This window comes from Nicotiana sylvestris, chromosome 1 (assembly GCF_000393655.2).
Source record: "Nicotiana sylvestris chromosome 1, ASM39365v2, whole genome shotgun sequence".
Lineage (NCBI taxonomy): Eukaryota > Viridiplantae > Streptophyta > Magnoliopsida > Solanales > Solanaceae > Nicotiana > Nicotiana sylvestris.
The window spans coordinates 64,603,734-64,624,973 of NC_091057.1; the positions used below are offsets into that span (position 1 = coordinate 64,603,734).

General features: G+C 31.5%; 1 long non-coding RNA gene across 1 annotated transcript; it reads left to right on the forward strand.

The window, feature by feature from the left end:
* The first annotated feature begins 415 nt into the window (after positions 1 to 415).
* On the forward strand, positions 416 to 1,400 carry LOC138879737 (uncharacterized). The gene is made up of 2 exons (XR_011402713.1): positions 416 to 647; positions 1,155 to 1,400. It is a non-coding gene; the product is annotated as an uncharacterized lncRNA (long non-coding RNA).
* The last annotated feature ends 19,840 nt before the right edge of the window (positions 1,401 to 21,240 follow it).

Consider the following 21,240-nt stretch of genomic DNA (forward strand, 5'->3'; position numbering starts at 1 on the left):
CAATGAGTCGGTTCAATGATCACTATATGTATCATCTATCTATGTGATTCAGTTAATGAGATTAACTAATATTTATCCCATAAAACAATCACATAAATATTGATCTAACCGGATTACTAATGTCCAAATTAATAATCCTACGATCAAGAACAAATTTAGATCAAATTGTAAGAGACTTTGCTCTCATTATCATGATCTCTATCACGATGACAAATCTCAAAATTTAATCAAGGACCTTATCAAATTAATCAAACAATTAATAATAACTATGATAAAAGAATGCCATATATTTTTATATCAAATAACGTTCACAAAAATATGTTCTGATTTCTCAAAGTTTTGAATTTTTCCTCATATTTTAGAATTTTATATTTTCTTGAATATTTTAGGGTTGAGTTAAGTGAATAGTCGCATATAAAATTCCTCGAAACGTTTCAAATCAGAACGCGTCAAACCAGAAACTCCACGCTTCAATTGCACGGCACCAAAAACAGAGAATGAATCAACAAAGGGGATTCAATTCCAATGACGTATCCATTACCTTCTTAATCAAAAACTCTCAAGTGTCGGACTGATTTCCAATATAGCACATATGTCTCAAACTCGCATACACACGGATGATTATTAATCCCTTACTGTTCGGTGGGGTAATTGCTTTTCAATACCTAAACATAATCCCCTTTGGTTTTGTTCTTCTTTTATTTTCTTGGTTTATGTAAATGATAATAATTTGAAATTCATTAATCCAACTCAGGTTTGTCTCTTTTATAAAATAATTGCTTTTGTCTATTTGACTTAATCATACTATCTTTATGTTACATTCGTCGAGCGACAAGCTATTGGATCATGGGTATTCTGTGAAACTTTTCTCTCTTCTTCTTCTTCCTTTCCTTTTGGCCTTCACATTGTTAGTCTTGAAAGTGGTATTTATGTAAAAGAAAAAAGAGTGAAGAAAACTGAGAATAACTTTGGCAATTCGTATTTGAAACATTTATACGTTTGCATTGTCATGTTCAACAGAGGTTAAAAATGCGTACGGTCACTCAATATTGCAAGATTTAGCACTTGTTTGTTTCTCTGTTCATTGTTTTTTATTATATTGGAGTGTTATAGACCTGAATATTGATATTATAGGTCTATTCTTATTTTTGCAGGCTATTTATTCTATATGTGCTATGGAGAACAATTGCCAGGTTGATCAGTTTGTGTGTCTTTTCTTCCTCCTAATGAATCAAATGTGTAATAGATATTGGACTGTTAAAATGATCGTAGTTTCTATTTCAAATTGGTGTCTGTTTCCACTACCAGGTCCAAATAATAGGCAGAAAGCAGGCTTGTAAAAAAGGTGAGCAATTGTATTTTGACGGATGGATTATACAAATAATATTTTCTTGTATCAATGGAAACTTAAATTGCATTTCCTTTGCTCTTTCTATGTAAAGGAACTTCAATACCATTTCGTTTTGTTGGGGAACTTTAATATCATGGTAAAGGAAGGCATCCAATGCTTTGCTCTGAACCAGACTTAAGTTATTTCCCAACTTTATAGTGCGAACTTGAATCGGCTTCACTGTTTTGGCACAATTGTTGACCAAGTAGTTAAAGGAAAAGATACATCTCTTCTGAAATTTCTTAGGTCATTCACATAGTAGTAATTAGGGTGTGCCCAAAGACCGGTGACGTGGCACTCTCTAACACCATCTTTTTTGTCATGTTTACACTTTTTTCCTCTTATTTTTTCTTCTTTGTTTTGTATAACAAGCCCAAAAGTCATGTCTTTTGATGTCCATTAATAAAAGAAAGAGTTTCAACATGACCGTTACCGTTAAAACCATTCCATCAAAAGTTTAGAAGGTGCAGAGAATTATTGGCTTTCCAGTTTCTCTTCTTTAATCCATTATTTATTACACAATTATTTAGGAGTTTTCAGAATAACCAATATTAGAAGGCATTCGTGAGATATGCCAAAGAAAGTTGCAATGAAAGCTAACCGATTTTACATACCACCAAAGAAGAGAAGAAGGCAAATGAAAAGAAAATGAGAGGATTGTGGCATCAATAACTTTTATATATACAAGCTAATGTTATAGATTATGTGCGATGGTTTGGACTTTGATGGCAATTCTTGCTATTGGAATCGTTGTCATGGTGACTATTGTGGAGGTGGCCCTGAAAAATATAGGAATTATACCATGACTGGAATAGAGAATTGGTAAATAAAAGAAAGCGATTCTAACAAATTTACTATCAGTTTTTATGTCAAAGAAAATTCCGACGAAGTGAAAGCATCTGTAAAAAGTGAGGTGGTTGTAAAGAAGTTTGAATTCAAAGGAAAAAGTGATCGGACATTGTGTCTGAACTTGTATGTCTCTTCAGATTGCTCCTCTCTTCTCTAGCTTTTCTTCAATTGCCGTCTTCCACCCTCTTATTCCCAACAAGTTGACTACTTTTGATGATTTTGTTTCTTCTGTTTACTAAACTTAAATTAATATTAAAATAGTAAACGGAAATTAATTTGATTGTTGGTTCTGTATAAAACTTTAATGACACAGTAAAACATGATTGAACCTGCATCTTCCTTCTTGACACGATATAGGCGAAGAATTTTTTTCCCCTCAAACCCGACTTGATTTTTAAAAAAAAAGATCATTTCTAAGTTCATTAATATACCGCGCGAAGCGCGGCTAATTACTACTATGATAAAAGAATGCCATATATTTTTATATCAAATAACGTTCACAAAAATATATTCAAATCATCAAATATGAGATTGGATCTAGGGTATATCTACTATATCCCCAACAAAGGATGCTATATCCATATCATGAAGTTACTTAAAAGGATGAAAATGATATTTCAAGGGGAATTCGAAGTCATACATCTCTGTTTTGTCTTTAATTTTGGAATTATAAAAGAAGCAGAAAGGTTTTACCTGAAAAGCCTTAACTATAATAATATGAAGTGGAAACCAAATAATGGGCTTAGTTTGCATGATTATGACAAGCATTATCACCATTAATTGTTCTTTAGGTAACAATTGAAAATGGAAATGTTTAATTCAATCATCATAAAATTAACAGTACCTTTTAAGTATGTGCTATAATTATCATGTACATATATCATAATTTAATCAATTTTCATATACTTTATCAATAAATGACATCCTACGAATCTGTAGAACAAAGTGACTTCTTGCTAATAATAAAACTATTTCAGAAAAGCACAATTTCAGAGTGAAATCACGGTGCTTAATTAAAAGTGTCATGACGTGTACGTGTATGGGCAAATAGTTTTTTTTGGTTTCTCATCCGGTCTTCTATACTTATAGTGGGGCCCGACTAAATCCAGATTCGCGCTAGGAAGTCCCACATTGGGGGGTAAAGCGCTCTCTAACAAAGGTCACTCCATACCTAGGGGCTCGAACCCGAGACCTCTGGTTAAAGATAAAGGAGTACTTACCACTCCATCACAACTCTTGTTGATGTATGGGCAAATAGTTAATCGCATCTGGTATTTACACCAGATAAATAATGTTTACCATGTGCAAACTTTGCACATATACTTTTCTTACAGCCGTGGATAATTAATATACATACTCTTGTTTGTTAAACTATTTAACACGGTTAGTTGATATAGTTTGTATAGACAGTAAAAATTAGGCGCAAATAAATTCTATCTACATGTATGCTGCAAATGCTTATGCTCCATATATCTAACATGGCCTAACCATCATATAGTAGCTGCCCCAGGCGGAGCCAGAATTTGAAGGTACTGGGTTCGGGGTTCTAGCCTTTTTTTGTTACTAGGTTTTAAATTAAAAATTTATGCCTTTTCAAAGAATTTCTTAAGATAAATATAGGATTTGCATTAAAATTACTGGGTTAGGCCGAACTCGTTACTGAAGCTCTAGCTCTGCTACTACCCCTCTCTTGTTGAGATGAGGATGAAAGAGCTTAAACGAACTATATATGGCGGTCCAAAACACTACTAGAATTCCGAAAAAAAGCGACCAAACTTTAGCGACCAAAGTTGGTCTGTCAAGAAAAGCGACCAAAGTTGGTCGCTAAATTGGCGAAAATAATAAAATAATTAATTGATATACATTAACGACCAAGGTTGGTCGCTACTTGGTCGCTAATTTTGTCAAAATATTGACCGGATTGGTCAGACTTGCTTGGTCAAAGGTATACTGAGATTAGCAACCAACGTTGGTCGCTACAGGGGGACCCACTTATATAATTATAATAATTATAATATTATTTTAAAAAAATTATAAAATATAACTTAAATTAGCGACCAAAGTTGGTCGCTAATTAAGGGGTAAGCAGATAGCGACCAACTTTGGTCGCTAAAATGGGACCCAATTATAAAATTTTAATAATTATATTTTTATTTAAAAAAATTTATAAAATATAAAAAAATATAATTCAAATTTAGCAACCAAAGTTGGTCGCTTACGAAAATAGAGACCAACTTTGGTCACTAATCTGGGACCGAGTTCTAATGTTTAACAATTAAATTATTATTTTAAATATTATATAAAATATAAATAAATTTGATTTAAATTTAACGACCAACTTTGGTCGCTAATTTAAATTTATGTATATTTAACGACCAAAGTTGGTCTCTTTTCAGGTCAACAATGGTCAAAATTAAAAATCACTTTTGTATTTACTATCTAAATAATATAAATGTAACCCACTAACACTTTTGTAATACAAAGGATGAATAAACTAAAATATACTCTAACATGCTATATATGCAGTTAAGCAGTACTACGAAGCGTGCGTGTGTGTCTATATATATATAAGAACATGAAACGCTCGGAACACAGGGACATGTTCTTTTAGGTATTGATACACTTGTAAATATTAGCTAATGCACTAATACTTAGTGCATAGTATAGTATAGTATAGTATAGTATAGTATAATATAGTATATATACTAAGTGTATCATATATCATGGTATATTCGATATATATAGTATAATATAGTATATAGTATATATATATATATATATATATATATATATATATATATATATATATATATATATATATATATGTGTGTGTGTGTGTGTGTGTGTGTGTGTGTGTGTGTGTGTGTATACATATATTAATTGATACAAGTCGAGACGTTTTAATTTATTGTTAATATATATATAAAAGCTATATTCGATATAATATTAACTAATGCACTAATACTTAGTGCATAGTATAGTATAATATAGTATATATATATATATACACACACACACACACTATATACTCCAATATATACAGGGACGGGTTCTTTTAGGTATTAAAACGTTTCGACTTATATCAATTAATATATATATATATATATATATATATATATATATATATATATATATAAGCTATATTCGATATAATATTAGGTATGTATATATAAGAACATGAAGCGCTCGGAACACAGGGACGGGTTCTTTTAAGGTATTGATACACTTGTAAATTGATTCATCGACTTATAACCTACTCATATGCATGTATATATATTAATAATAAATGAAAACGTCTCGACTTATATCAATTAATATATGTATATATATATATATATATATATATATATATATATATATATATATATATATACACTTGTAAATTGATTCATCGACTTATAACCTACTCATATGCATGTATATATATTAATAATAAATGAAAACGTCTCGACTTATATCAATTAATATATGTATATATATATATATATATAGTATATTATAGTATAGTATAGTATAGTATAGTATAGTATAGTATAGTATATATACTAAGTGTATTATATATCAAGGTATATTCGATATATATAGTATAATATAGTATATATATATATATATATATATATATATATATATATATATATATATATATATATATATATATATATATATAAGAACATGAAGCGCTCGTAACACAGGGACGGGTTCTTTTAGGTATTGATACACTTGTAAATTGATTCATTGACTTATAACCTACTCATATGCATATATATATATATATATATATATATATATATATATATATATATATATATATATATAAAAGCTATATTCGATATAATATTAGCTAATGCACTAATACTTAGTGCATAGTATAGTATAGTATATATATACTAAGTGTATTATATATACTAAGTGTATAGTATAGTGTATTATATAATACACTATACTATATATATAGTATAGTATAGTGTATATATATATATATATAAAAGCTATATTCGATATAATATTAGCTAATGCACTAATACTTAGTGCATAGTATAGTATAGTATAGTATAGTATAGTATAGTATAGTATAGTATATATACTAAGTGTATTATATATCAAGGTATATGCGATATATATAGTATAATATAGTATATAGTATATAAGTTATATATATATATAAAAGCTATATTCGATATAATATTAACTAATGCACTAATACTTAGTGCATAGTATAATATATTATATAGTGTGTGTATATATATATATATATATATATAAGAACATGAAGCGCTCTGAACACAGGGACGAGTTCTTTTAGGTATTGATACACTTGTAAATTGATTCATCGACTTATAACCTACTCATATGCATGTATATATATTAACAATAAATTAAAACGTCTTGACTTATATCAATTAATATATATATATATATATATATATATATATATATATATATATATATATATATATATATATATATATATATATATATATATATATTATAGCTTAAATTGAATTAAAATCCTAAATTTATTTACATATGTACATAATTTTAAATTGAATTAAAAGTAATTTAATTTTTTTAAAATAGCGACCAACTTTGGTCGCTATTTTGGTCAAAAAGTCAAAACTTATTTTGCTACCAAAATAGCGACCAAAGTTGGTCGCTATTTTTAATTCCAGTGTCAAAATCGGGTTTCCCCTCCAATTCTTTCAAAAAAATTCCCCAAAATTTCTCTTTTCTCTCTCACACTCAACCCCCCCCCCCCGACTCCCAGCAGCAGCGGCGCCACCCACGCCACCGACAATCACCAACGGTAGCAGCTCCACCGTCGGCGACCTCCATTCCCAAGGTAGGTTTCTTTCTCCTTTCTTTGTCTTTTTCAAAATACAGTGATTTTGTTTAATTTATCCATGTTAGGGTTCAAAGTTATATATTATTTGTTCAACCATTTTAGGGTTCAAAGTTAATTTCTTCATATTAGGGTTTATTTTCTCCATGTTAGGGTTCAAAGTTAGCTCAACCATATTAGGGTTCAAAGTTATATATTATTTGCATTTTTTAGAGTTCTTATTAAAACATTTAGTCCAAAATATTTAGTTTTACCTACTAATTTGGAGAAGAAATTGTTTGAAGAGAAGAAACCCTAAGAGTTGCACCTTTAGGATTATGTATTGGAATTTTAGTTTATAAATTAAAATTTTAGGATATGACTTGAACCTTTAGGATATGAATTGAACCTTTAAGATATGAATTGAAATTTTTGGTTTATATATTGGAAGTTTAGTTTATAAATTAAAATTTTAGGATATGAATTGAACCTTGTGGATATGAATTGAACCTTTAGGATATGAGTTGGACTTTTAGTTTATGTATTGAAATTTTAGTTTATAAATTGAAATTTTAGGATATGACTTGAACTTTTGTGGATATGAGTTGAACCTTTAGGATATGAATTGAATATTTAGGATATGAATTGGACTTTTAGTTTATGTATTGGAATTTTAGTTTATAAATTGAAATTTTAGGATATGACTTGAACTTTTGTGGATATGAGTTGAACCTTTAGGATATGAATTGAACCTTTAGGATATGAATTGAACCTTTAAGATATGAATTGAAATTTTTGGTTTATGTATTGGAAGTTTAGTTTATAAATTAAAATTTTAGGATATGAATTGAACCTTTAGGATATGAGTTGAGCTTTTAGTTTATGTATTGAAATTTTAGTTTATAAATTGAAATATTAGGATATGACTTGAACTTTTGTGGATATGAGTTGAACCTTTAGGATATGAATTGAACATTTAGGATATGAATTGGACTTTTAGTTTATGTATTGGAATTTTAGTTTATAAATTGAAATTTTAGGATATGACTTGAACTTTTGTGGATATGAGTTGAACCTTTAGGATATGAATTGAACCTTTAGGATATGAATTGGACTTTTAGTTTATGTATTGGAATTTTAGTTTATAAATTGAAATTTTAGGATATGACTTGAACTTTTGTGGATATGAGTTGAACCTTTAGGATATGAATTGGACTTTTAGTTTATGTATTGGAATTTTAGTTTATAAATTGAAATTTTAGGATATGACTTGAACTTTTGTGGATATGAGTTGAACCTTTAGGATATGAATTGAACATTTAGGATATGAATTGGACTTTTAGTTTATGTATTGGAATTTTAGTTTATAAATTAAAATTTTAGGATATGACTTGAACTTTTGTGGATATGAGTTGAAACCTTTAGGATATGAATTGAACCTTTAGGATATTAGTTTATGTATTGGAATTTTAGTTTATAAATTGAAATTTTAGGATATGACTTGAACTTTTGTGGATATGAGTTGAACCTTTAGGATATGAATTGAACATTTAGGATATGAATTGGACTTTTAGTTTATGTATTGGAATTTTAGTTTATAAATTGAAATTTTAGGATATGACTTGAACTTTTATGGATATGAGTTGAACCTTTAGGATATGAATTGAACCTTTAGGATATGAATTGGACTTTTAGTTTATGTATTGGAATTTTAGTTTATAAATTGAAATTTTAGGATATGACTTGAACTTTTGTGGATATGAGTTGAACCTTTAGGATATGAATTGAACCTTTAGGATATTAGTTTATGTATTGGAATTTTAGTTTATAAATTGAAATTTTAGGATATGACTTGAACTTTTGTGGATATGAGTTGAACCTTTAGGATATGAATTGAACATTTAGGATATGAATTGGACTTTTAGTTTATGTATTGGAATTTTAGTTTATAAATTGAAATTTTAGGATATGACTTGAACTTTTATGGATATGAGTTGAACCTTTAGGATATGAATTGAACCTTTAGGATATGAATTGGACTTTTAGTTTATGTATTGGAATTTTAGTTTATAAATTGAAATTTTAGGATATGACTTGAACTTTTATGGATACGAGTTGAACCTTTAGGATATGAATTGGACTTTTAGTTTATGTATTGGAATTTTAGTTTATAAATTTAAATTTTAGGATATGACTTGAACTTTTGTGGATATGAGTTGAACCTTTAGGATATGAATTGAACATTTAGGATATGAATTGGACTTTTAGTTTATGTATTGGAATTTTAGTTTATAAATTGAAATTTTAGGATATGACTTGAACTTTTATGGATATGAGTTGAACCTTTAGGATATGAATTGAACCTTTAGGATATGAATTGGACTTTTAGTTTATGTATTGGAATTTTAGTTTATAAATTGAAATTTTAGGATATGACTTGAACTTTTGTGGATATGAGTTGAACCTTTAGGATATGAATTGAACCTTTAGGATATTAGTTTATGTATTGGAATTTTAGTTTATAAATTAAAATTTTAGGATATGACTTGAACTTTTGTGGATATGAGTTGAACCTTTAGGATATGAATTGAACATTTAGGATATGAATTGGACTTTTAGTTTATGTATTGGAATTTTAGTTTATAAATTGAAATTTTAGGATATGACTTGAACTTTTGTGGATATGAGTTGAACCTTTAGGATATGAATTGAACCTTTAGGATATGAATTGGACTTTTAGTTTATGTATTGGAATTTTAGTTTATAAATTGAAATTTTAGGATATGACTTGAACTTTTATGGATATGAGTTGAACCTTTAGGATATGAATTGAACCTTTAGGATATGAATTGGACTTTTAGTTTATGTATTGGAATTTTAGTTTATAAATTGAAATTTTAGGATATGACTTGAACTTTTGTGGATATGAGTTGAACCTTTAGGATATGAATTGAACCTTTAGGATATTAGTTTATGTATTGGAATTTTAGTTTATAAATTAAAATTTTAGGATATGACTTGAACTTTTATGGATATGAGTTGAACCTTTAGGATATGAATTGAACCTTTAGGATATGAATTGGACTTTTAGTTTATGTATTGGAATTTTAGTTTATAAATTGAAATTTTAGGATATGACTTGAACTTTTGTGGATATGAGTTGAACCTTTAGGATATGAATTGAATCTTTAGGATATGAATTGGACTTTTAGTTTATGTATTGGAATTTTAGTTTATAAATTGAAATTTTAGGATATGACTTGAACTTTTGTGGATATGAGTTGAACCTTTAGGATATTAGTTTATGTATTGGAATTTTAGTTTATAAATTAAAATTTTAGGATATGACTTGAACTTTTGTGGATATGAGTTGAACCTTTAGGATATGAATTGAATCTTTAGGATATGAATTGGACTTTTAGTTTATATAATTGAAATTTAAGATATGACTTGAACTTTTGTGGCTATGCGTTGAATCTTTAGGATATGAATTGAACCTTTAGGATATGAATTGAAAGTTTTGGTTTATGTATTGGAATTTTAGTTTATAAATTGAAATTTTAGGATATGACTTGAACTTTTGTGGATATGAGTTGAACCTTTAGGATATGAATTGAAATTTTTGTGTATGAATTGAACTTTTAGGATATGAATTGAAATTTTTGTGTATGAATTGAACTTTTAGGATATGAATTGAGCCTTTAGGATATGAATTGAACTTTTGTGGATATGAATTGAAATTTAGGATTGCGGGAGGATTTTGTAGAAGGGGTTGATGACTTTATTAGATATGCAATGCAACTTCCACTTAGAATAACTTAGACACAGTACCTGGCATAGTGTGCCTTTAATTGTTGTTCTCATTAGCGACAATGATGATGAGAAGGCAATGGCATGTGTTTCAAACAGTGATGGTGTAGGTAGGAATTTAACATTTCCTAAATTGATAAAAGAAAAGGTTATAGAGGAATTCTCTACTTCATTTTCCAAGAGGAAGTAGAGAATTCCTCTATAACCTCTTCTTTTATCTGCTTAGGAAATGTTAAATTCTTACCTACACCATCACTGTTTGAAACACATGCCATTGCCTTCTCATCATCATTGTCGCTAATGAGAATAACAATTGATCAAAGACACACCCTGTCGGGTACTGTATCCAACTTACTCTCTGTATCTAAGTTCATCCCGAGTAATAGTACCACGAGGATAATCACCAAAGCCACCAGACAACTTTATAATGCCAATGAAGTAAGATGAGTTATTCAATGAGACTCGTATTGTAAAGAAGAAGAAAGAGACTGATCCAGAAAGGTGGGTCGAGGGTCGAGCCTCGACTATACATGTAAGTTTTTTACTTTTCATTAAGTATTTTGATTTACTTTTATATAAATTTTGAAATACTAATTCAATATAATTTTTCTTATAGGTTCGCTTCACAGCTGATGTGGGGGAATTCATACGCAGTCAGCCACCTAATGAGTCGGGCGAGGCAATCCAACTTTCGGATGAGGATGCTGAAAGAACACTCCTTGAGTACTTTATATACTTTGAACTAGACAATAGAACCAGTTTTCGAATGGGTTTGTAATAAGCGTTAACTTAGTTTTGTTAGCTTAATGTGTTAGTTCTATTGAACTTTATACTTTGTTGCTTTTTATTGTTGTTGTTGTTGTTGTTGTTGTTGTTTATTGTTGTTGTTGTTGGCATAAAATGCATGTTTAGGATTTTTGGTAAGCTGGGAGGTGGTGTAGCTGCCAAAACAGGCATTTTCTGGCAAAAATATACCAAGAAAAGCGACCAACTTTGGTCGCTATTCTATTTAAAAAATAATAATTTCTGGAAATATAGCGACCAAAGTTGGTCGCTTATAATTAAAAAAAAAAATTATTTCTCGAAGTTAGCGACCAACTATGGTCGCTTATTTTTTTAAAAAAATAATAAAAAAGCGACCAATCTTGGTCTCTATTTTTTAGATTTTAAAATATAATATTTGGATTAGAGACCAAAGTTGGTCGCTTTTTTATGATTAATAATAAATAAATAAATAAATAAATAACGTATTTTACATTTAGAGACCAACTTTGGTCGCCAAAATTATATTATTAAAATAATAAAGCGACCTAAGTTGGTCGCTATAGTCTTTACCCGGAATATTTGGTCCTTTTACCTTAGAGACCAAAGTTGGTCGCTAATTAGCGACCAATTTTGGTCCCTAAAATAAAGGGACCAACAATATTGCGACCAGACATGTTTGGTCGCTTTTAGGCCTATAAGCGACCAACTTTGATCGCTTTTTGTGATCGCTTTTTACCGGATTTCTAGTAGTGAAAGTTAGACTTCGTGAAAACAAAATAAATAAGCTTAATAACCTTTGGTGAGTCTAAACGAGCATACTTTTGTTGCAAGTACAACCAAAAGTTTTCTTCACTAGCAAGACATAAAAGATATTAGGTCAGCCCACTTAAGAGCTAATAAAGCAATGTATTAAACTAATTTGCAAAGCACGTACACCACCCCATTCTGTTTTTCCTGTTTTTCTTTTGTTTTGTGCCTAATAAAAACTTACTGTATAACTCAATTTACAAAAGGTTAGTTTTTCATCTTAAATTCCAATTAAAATAAATAGAAAATTCTTGAATTGAACCTTAAACCTCATTAAGAATAAAAAGAAAAAAAAAGAAAGAAAGAAGAGGACCTAAAGCACTGTTGAACTCCACCAACTTACGAGCTCAAATAGCCACTACTTTCTCTTTCTTTTTCTTTTTTGAGTGATTGACACTGTATCTAATTTATTAAATTTCAAACAACTGCATCAGAATCCATTCCATCTTTTCTTTCATTTTAATTTGTTGAAGAGCCATCCAATTGCAGAATATTTTGCTGAGTATGCGTCATTTTCCCTTGTCCTTGTTTGTAATATTAAATGTTTTGACATGTTGATATTTTGCCAAATTCCCTTTTTTTATTTTTTTTGTAAAAAGAGAATCCAGTTCATGGGCTTACACAAGCAACTAAAATAATCAATAATGCGCATCTCGCAACCCTTTTTGACCACCATGTTAGTGCCTATTCCTCGCTTTCTACTATTAGTAATTTTCCCCTTTTTTAATTTATAGAGTTAGGACATGTAAAGCTTTGATTTGATTTAATTTAAAGTTTCACGGCATCGAGCCCATGAAAGAAGAGAGCAAAAATATACAGTAATGTATTTTTAGGACATACTTAGCAAGTTGACATCATAGGTCCTAGGTTTCACTTTACAGACAGATGATGATATTCATGCATGGTACTTTGGATCGAATCTCCACCTGCATTATGATTAATATAGTTAGTGAGCTATTCTAAGTCTGTCGTTTTCAATCTAGATGCTAACACTAAATAAGAGGAATTTTCCTAAAGCACCATAATTAAGATCCTAGTAACTATCGTTTGCCTAATTACTATTCGTAGTTGTATCAACTGTATTCGTTCGCGCAATTGTATTCATTCGCACAATGAATATAACATGTATCAACTATAACCAAGGAGAAATACAAGGGTGTATACAAAGGTTACAACTTGTATCGACTATATACATGGTGTATACAAAGGATACAACCTTTATCGGCTATATTCGTTCGAATACAACTAAGGCGAAATACAGAAATACAAAACATAAAATGCTCTTGTTGCAAGTCGGACTCAAGACCTTCGCTAACTAAGCATGCCCACTAACCGATTGAACTGTGAGAGCTTGTTGCTCACTTATTTCAGTTCAACACAATTTATCTCTTGTTTCATAGATTTATTATAAAATTCAAATATAGTTGCGAATAGTAAATTTGCTGAAAGTATAGCTACGAATAATAAATACAGTGTAAATATTTGATGTGCCACGTAATTTTCCCCTAAAACACTGAGAGTGTTTAGATCTTTACCGAATGTGATAAGATGGATGAAATCCTTCATTCTTAACCAAAACTTTTTAATTCAAATCTTAGAATTGAAAAAAAAATTCTTAGCTCCTATTTGGCCATATATTCTAGCTACTTTTTGTCAACTTTTTTTTTTTTTTGAAAAAACTATTTATTCATAGAATATGATTAGTTTTTGAAAAAAAAATTGAAAGTTTTTTCAAGTTCTCAAAAATTGGTTTAGGATAGTTTTTGGGTGAAAATATTTTTTTCAAATAAAATGCATGTCCAAACATCAACTTTCAAAAATTATTTTTCAACATAGCTTCAAAAACTCATTTTTCAAGTTCTAATCAACTTTATGTCCTAAATTAGCCGATCAACAGGTTCCAAAGTACCGTACGGTTAAATCAAAAGTCAAAAGAAGAAACAAAAGGTGTCTAGAGCTTTTTCACATTCTTGCTTTACTAAAATGCAACTAGACAATATGTTAAACTATTTATGGTTAATCAATGAAAGAATCATCGTACTATTTAGTGAAAGTAAGAGACAATGAGAATAATCGTATGTATATGACTTGTTCAATTTGTACAGCATCGACATTTTTGATACATATACAGTCATAACATAGATTTGGTGAACAAGTTCCAACGAACAAATATAGGACATTGCTAATTTGGGCTGTCAACATGGTTATTTTAAAAACGAGAGTACTGCACTGATTCCTCCATGTTTTAAAGGGTTAGATGTCCCATTAATATGGTAGCTTGCTAATTTCGAGCTGTCAAAGATCGATGTTTTATTTAGGAAAGTGGGATGTCCTATCTTGAGAGACTCATACTTTTAATGTACTCTATTGTGACACTCGTGATAGTTCTATGTGTATAATCTCATTATTGTCTGACAAAGATTTATTAGTTGGTTTGGCCTGTTGAATATTGTAGCAATTGTAAAGTTATTATTATTTTATTTTTTTTTTAAAATAAACTATCTAACTTCCACAGATGAGGTGGAGGGTTCAATAAACTCCATCAGTAGCGTAGCATTTCCTTTCCCTTTCCATCGATATGTAATTAAAAAAAAAAGAAGGTAAAAGATACAGACAGTTTCGAGAAGGAACGAGGTATAATATTGGGAACACTATTAACTTTAGTTTCTTCTATGGCTAGCTAGCTAGCTAGCTTAGATACACGACTTTTAACAAAACCCCTCTGATTACATCTTTCAATATTTTTTTCCCGCACATCTTTGATTCTTCTTTAGCTCTCTTTGCAAAGATTTTGGAAAATTTTCTTTTCTTATTATTCTACGTACACTGCACAGAATGCAAATTTATACATTTAAAATATAGGAATGATAATTATGGACAATTACAGCTATACTAAGTACAAGTGTGTCACTCTTTAATATGTTATCCTACTCATTATTTCCACTATGACATGTGCATCTATAATTGCATTTGAATATTGATGTTCTGGAAGGAACAAGTGTCTTCCAGCTGTAGGGGTGGACATTCGGTATTTTGGTTCGGTATTTAAGAATTTCGGTTCGGTATTTCGGTATTCGGTTTATTAATTGTGTATACCAAATACCGTACCAAAGTATTTCGGTACGATTCGGTATTTCTTATTTTGGTTCGGTACGGTTTCGGTTTAAACCATTTTCTACTTCATGGAGCACAACAAAGGTATAGGTTTTGTCTGGTGTAGCTGGTGGAGTGTTCAGTAAGTAGAACGTTTAATTTGTGTTGTAGTGCTTTTGGTAAATGTTAGAACCTTTGCTCCGTCAAATATCACGAAGAAGAATAGAAAAATATATTTCGCAATTAATATATTAGTTTTATTGCTATTATTATTACTCAATCACTACATTATTTAAATTTTGGTACTTATTAAAAGATGAGTAATATTGTGTACTAGTGCTATTAAGGAAGACCAAACAAAATGAGTACAAAGAAAAGATCAAATATTTTCAAATAAACATAACTGCAAGCATCAATTACTGTCTCAATTTATAAACTATTTCGGTATTTCGGTATACCGAAATACCGAAATATCAAAAATTCAATACCGTATACCGTACCGAATTACCGAAATACCGAAATTTTTGTACCGAAATAAACCGAAATACCAAAAAACCGAAACCGAAATACCAAATTAATTCGGTTCGGTTCGGAATTCGATTTTTCGGATTTTATGCCCACCCCTATCCAGCTGTATCCACTATGCTACAAAAAATGGACTGGATATGTTAATAAATTGGGCCAGACCTTATGACATATTTGGGCTTCCAGTATTTGTTTATTTGGACCAATATGTTATATTGGCCCAGTTTCTTGTTTGAGCTCGATAGCCCCTGAATCATATGTGCTGGTCTTCCATTCTCTAGGTCATTTGAGACACTTCTACTTTCATCTCTTCTTCATCTTCTTCTTCGATTGCAGTTGCTCTATGTTGACCAACTCTTGATTTAGAGGCCAGGGTGTTGATTTCCAGTCCAACACCCTCCCTTAATTTTGAGGTTTGAGAAAACAGACCCAACTTGGAGACGATGGCCCTGTGTAGAGGTCCGGAAAAGGGTTTTGTGAGGATGTCGGCTAGCTGCGATTTGGTCGGAACGAAAGACAAAGAAATGAGTTCGGCGAGGTACTGTTGGTAGACAAAATGATAGTCAATTTCCACGTGCTTTGTGCGTTCGTGGAAAACGAGATTTTTTGCAATGTGAATAGCCGCCTGGCTATCTTAGTGAAGGGAGACTGGCAACGAGGGGGAAAATGAAAGATCTGTGAGGAGGCGTACAAGCCATGTAAGTTCTGAAACAACCTTCTTCATAGACCGATATTCGGCTTCAGTAGAGGAAAGGGATATTGAAGATTGTTTCTTTGATTTCCATGAAATAGGGGATCCTCCGAGGTTGATGTAGAAACCATTGGTTGAGCAACGAGATTCCGGAAAAGTTCCCCAATCAGAATCACAAAAAGCGATTAATTGTAAAGTAAGTCTGAATTCATGAAAAGCCCAAGTAATGGTGAAGCCAACATATAACGAAGATAGTGTAAACCAGCATTGAAATGAGGTGTACGGGGACTTTGCATATACTGGCTTAGATGTTGAACTGCGAAAGAGAGGTCAGGGCGAGTATGAGTTAGAAAATTTAGTTTTTCGATCAGTCGTCTGTAGATGGTTGGGTCTTGAAGAGGTTCGCCAACATCGGCTCGAAGCTTGCTACTGGGGTCTAGCGGAGATGAGACTAGCCGTGAATCAAGAATACCAAATTCAGAAAGAAGCTCCAAGGTGAACTTTCTTTGACTGATAATTATTCCATTTTGTTCCCTTAGTAGTTCCATGCCAAGAAAATAATTAGCTTCTCCAAGGTCTTTAATTTTGAATTCCAGATTGAGGAATTCTTTGAGATTAGAAAGCTTTGTAGGGTCATCTCCTGTAAGAAGTATGTCATCGACATAAACAACAACACTAGAAATTCCAGCAGTTGTCTTCTTGAAAAATAGAGAATAGTCGTTAAGAGAGTGAGAATATCCTTTGAAATTGAGTGCACCAGTAAGTCGTGCGTACCATTGCCGGGAAGCCTGTTTAAGTCCGTATAAGGACCTTTTTAACCTGCAAATATGATTATTATAAGGTGAAGGCAATCCTGGGGAGAATCTCATATATACTTCTTCCTGTAGGTCACCATGAAGAAAAACGTTATTGACATCTAATTGAAACATTTTATAGTGTCGTTTAACTGCAACTACTAAAATACATCTAACAGTTGTCATTTTCTTCACTAAACTAAAAGTTTTAGTGTAGTTTATTCCTTCTCTTTGAATGTCCCCGCGGATAACTAGGCGAGCTTTAAATCTTTCAATGCTTCCATCAGATTTGTATTTAATTTTATAAACCCATTTACAAGGTAAAGATTTCTTGCCTCTCGGTAGTTCAACCACGTCCCAGGTTTGATTGGTTTCCAAAGCTAGAAGTTCTTGTGTCATTGCTTCCTGCCAACTGGGATGTAAAACTGCCTGGGAGAAACTTGTAGGTTCAACGATGTGAGAGATAGAGTTAAAAAAAGACTGGTTTGTAGGAGAGAGGTCAGTGAAATTCATAGTAGTAGGTGAGATTGGTGCTGCAAGACAAAATTTGGTTAGATCAATCAAGTACACAACATTGCACACATAATCTGCCAGATATGATGGTGGATTGTGATCCCTAGTAGAGCGCCTTAGTTCAGGTGGAAGGGGTAGGGAAGATGGAGAGGAAATACCCTTGGAGATAGGAGATGAGGTAGGAGCGTTGTGAGGTGAAGTTATGAAAGGTTGTATAGGGGAGTTAGAATCTGACTTTGTGGATAAATGGATATCAGACGGAGAGAAAGAGTGATTCGGGTCTTGAATAGTAGAAACTTCTTTAGGAAAAATTGGTTGTTTAGATGAAGGAGACAAGAATGAAAATATGTCCTCATAAAAAATAACATCTCGTGAAATAAAAATGGCTTTAGATTGAAGATCCAACAATTTGTAGCCTTTCTTTCCAAAAGGATAACCTATAAAAACACACTTGACAGATCTAGATTCAAGTTTTGCTCTATGATGAGGTAAAGTAGATGCATAACATAGACAACCAAAACATTTGAGAAAATCATAAGATGGAACTTTTCCAAAAAGAATTTCGAAAGGTGTTTTGAAATTAAGAACTCTAGAGGGAAATTGATTTATTAGAAAAGTAGCAGTTAACAAACAATCACCCCAATACATGGTGGGGAGATTAGATTGAAATAATAGAGCCCTGCATGTCTCTAAAAGATGTTTGTGTTTTCGCTCAACCATTCCATTTTGTTGTGGTGTGGCAACATAAGAGGTTTGATGAAGAATTCCATTAGAGGATTTTTTTTTTTGAAAGAATAGATCCCGATCCTAATTCCAAAGCATTATCGGAACGAATGATCTTAATTTTTGTGGAAAACTGTCTTTCTACCATTATTAGAAAAGATTTTAAAACTGAAAAAGCCTTACTTTTTGTTCGTAATAGATAGGTCCAAGTTGCTCTACTATAGTCATCCACTATAGTCAAAAAATATCTATAACCGTCATGTGTTGGGAGCTTGTAAGGTCCCCAAGTATCAATATGAATTAGTTGAAAAATGAAATTTGTGTTTATATGACTTGAATGAAAAGGCAACTTTGCCTGCCTAGCTTGAGAACATACATCACAAGGATGATTAAATGTGGCAAGAGAAGGAAAATGAAAACTTGATAGATTTTGCATGCTAGATATGGGCATGTGCCCCAATCTTTTGTACCATAGGTTTACATTAGAGTTGACTCTAGCTGAACAAGAAACTGAATGAGACACAATGTGCTTCTTAAAGTTGTTGCAAGAAAAAAAAGACTTAAAAAATGATTGATTTCCATGAACTAGTCCGGAACTTAGAGAAATTGGACTAAGTAGATATAAACCTTCCTTCACTTCACCAACTACCACTGACCTCTTCAGTGAAGGGCCCTGCAAGAATGTACCAAAAGATGAGAAAATCAAGGTACACATGAGTTGTTTAGTGAGTTTGTGAACTGAAATTAGATTAAATTTGAAATCTGGAACATACAACACATTATTTAGGATTAAATCTGGCAGAACATGGACACTACCAACTTGACTGACCTTAACCTTATATGAATTCGACAGATTGACGTATAGAGATTTGGTTAGAGGCTTTATATTAAATAAAACGGAATGATCAAAAGTCATATGTTCTGAAGCTCCTGAATCTATTATCCAGGAGGTAGAATTCATGTAAGGAAAACATGAAAGACAATATAGATTAGGGGCATTGATGGTTTTACCAACACAGTTGGCACTAGCATTTGCATCAGAACTCTGCTCACCCTGTTGTATCTTTACTTGTTGAAGAAGTTGATAAAGCTGACTGAACTGTTCTTGAGTTATGACTTTACCTGCTGTATTTTCTACCATTGTGTTTGCTGACAAAGCTGTGTTTTCTTCATGCATGATTGTTGCATTGCTGTGAGTTCCTCCATGATATTTTCTGGATTTGGTGAACTTGAAAGTGGACGGAAAACCAATGATTCTATAGCATTTATCAACGGAATGACCAGGTTTCTTGCAATAGTTGCACATCAGGTTACTCTTCTTTCCTTCAAGATTTGCTTTGAATTTTCCTTCCCCATTAGCATACTTTTGAAAATGGGTTTGCTGATTTCCTTCCAGAAAAGCAGTTTCGACAGGGTATTGTGCAACATGAATTTCCATTTGTTTCTCATCTTGAATGAGAAGAGAGTAGGCTTGATTGACACTAGGCAGAGGGGTAAGCATTAGAATGTTAAGCATTAGAATGTTACTCCTTACAGCTGAATAGATATCATTAAGTCCCATGAGGAATTGGATGAGCCTGCCATCTTGAAGGGATTTGAAAGTCTTTGATTTTCCTCCACAGTTGCATTCACATGTACAATGCATACGAGTATTCAAGGTATCTAACTCATCCCAAATCCTTTTCACCTTTGTATAGTAACCTGCTATATCAGAGGTTCCCTGTACTATATCACTCAACTCCTTTTGTAACTAATAAAGTTGAGCACCATTACATTGCCCAAATCTAACTTCAAGTTCTTTCCAAATCTCATTTGCAGTTTTAGAATAAAGGACACTTTCAGCTATATCCTTAGATAGAGAGTTCAAAATCCATGATATAACCATATCATTGCAGCGATTCCAATGCTTGAAATTAGTGGAAGTCGCATCTGGTTGATAAAATGTTCCATCGATGAAACCAAGTTTGTTCTTGGCAGAAAGTGCAATAATTATGGCTCTACGCCATCCTCCATATCCTTTTCCATCAAAAACTGAGTTGACAAAAACCATTCCTGGTGAATCAGATGGATGAAGGTAATAGAGGTGAGTGGAATCGATGATGATAGCAGCTGGTTGGCTAACTGTTCTAGCTGTAGAAATATTTGAGGAGTCATCTGTGGAGTTTGGTGCCATTTCAATAAAAGAGAAAGAAAAAAAAAGTTTCAGATAGCTACTGCTCTGATACCATGTAGAGATTTAGGAAAATTTCTTTTTCTTATTATTCCACATATGCTGTATAGAATGCAAATTTATACACCTAAAAATAGGAATGATAACTATGGACAATTACAGCTATACTAAGTATAAGTGTGTCATTCTTTAATATGTTATCATACTCATTGTTTCCACTATGACATGTGCATCTATAATTGCATTTGGATATTGATGTTCTGGAAGGAACAGGTGCCTTCCAGCTGTATC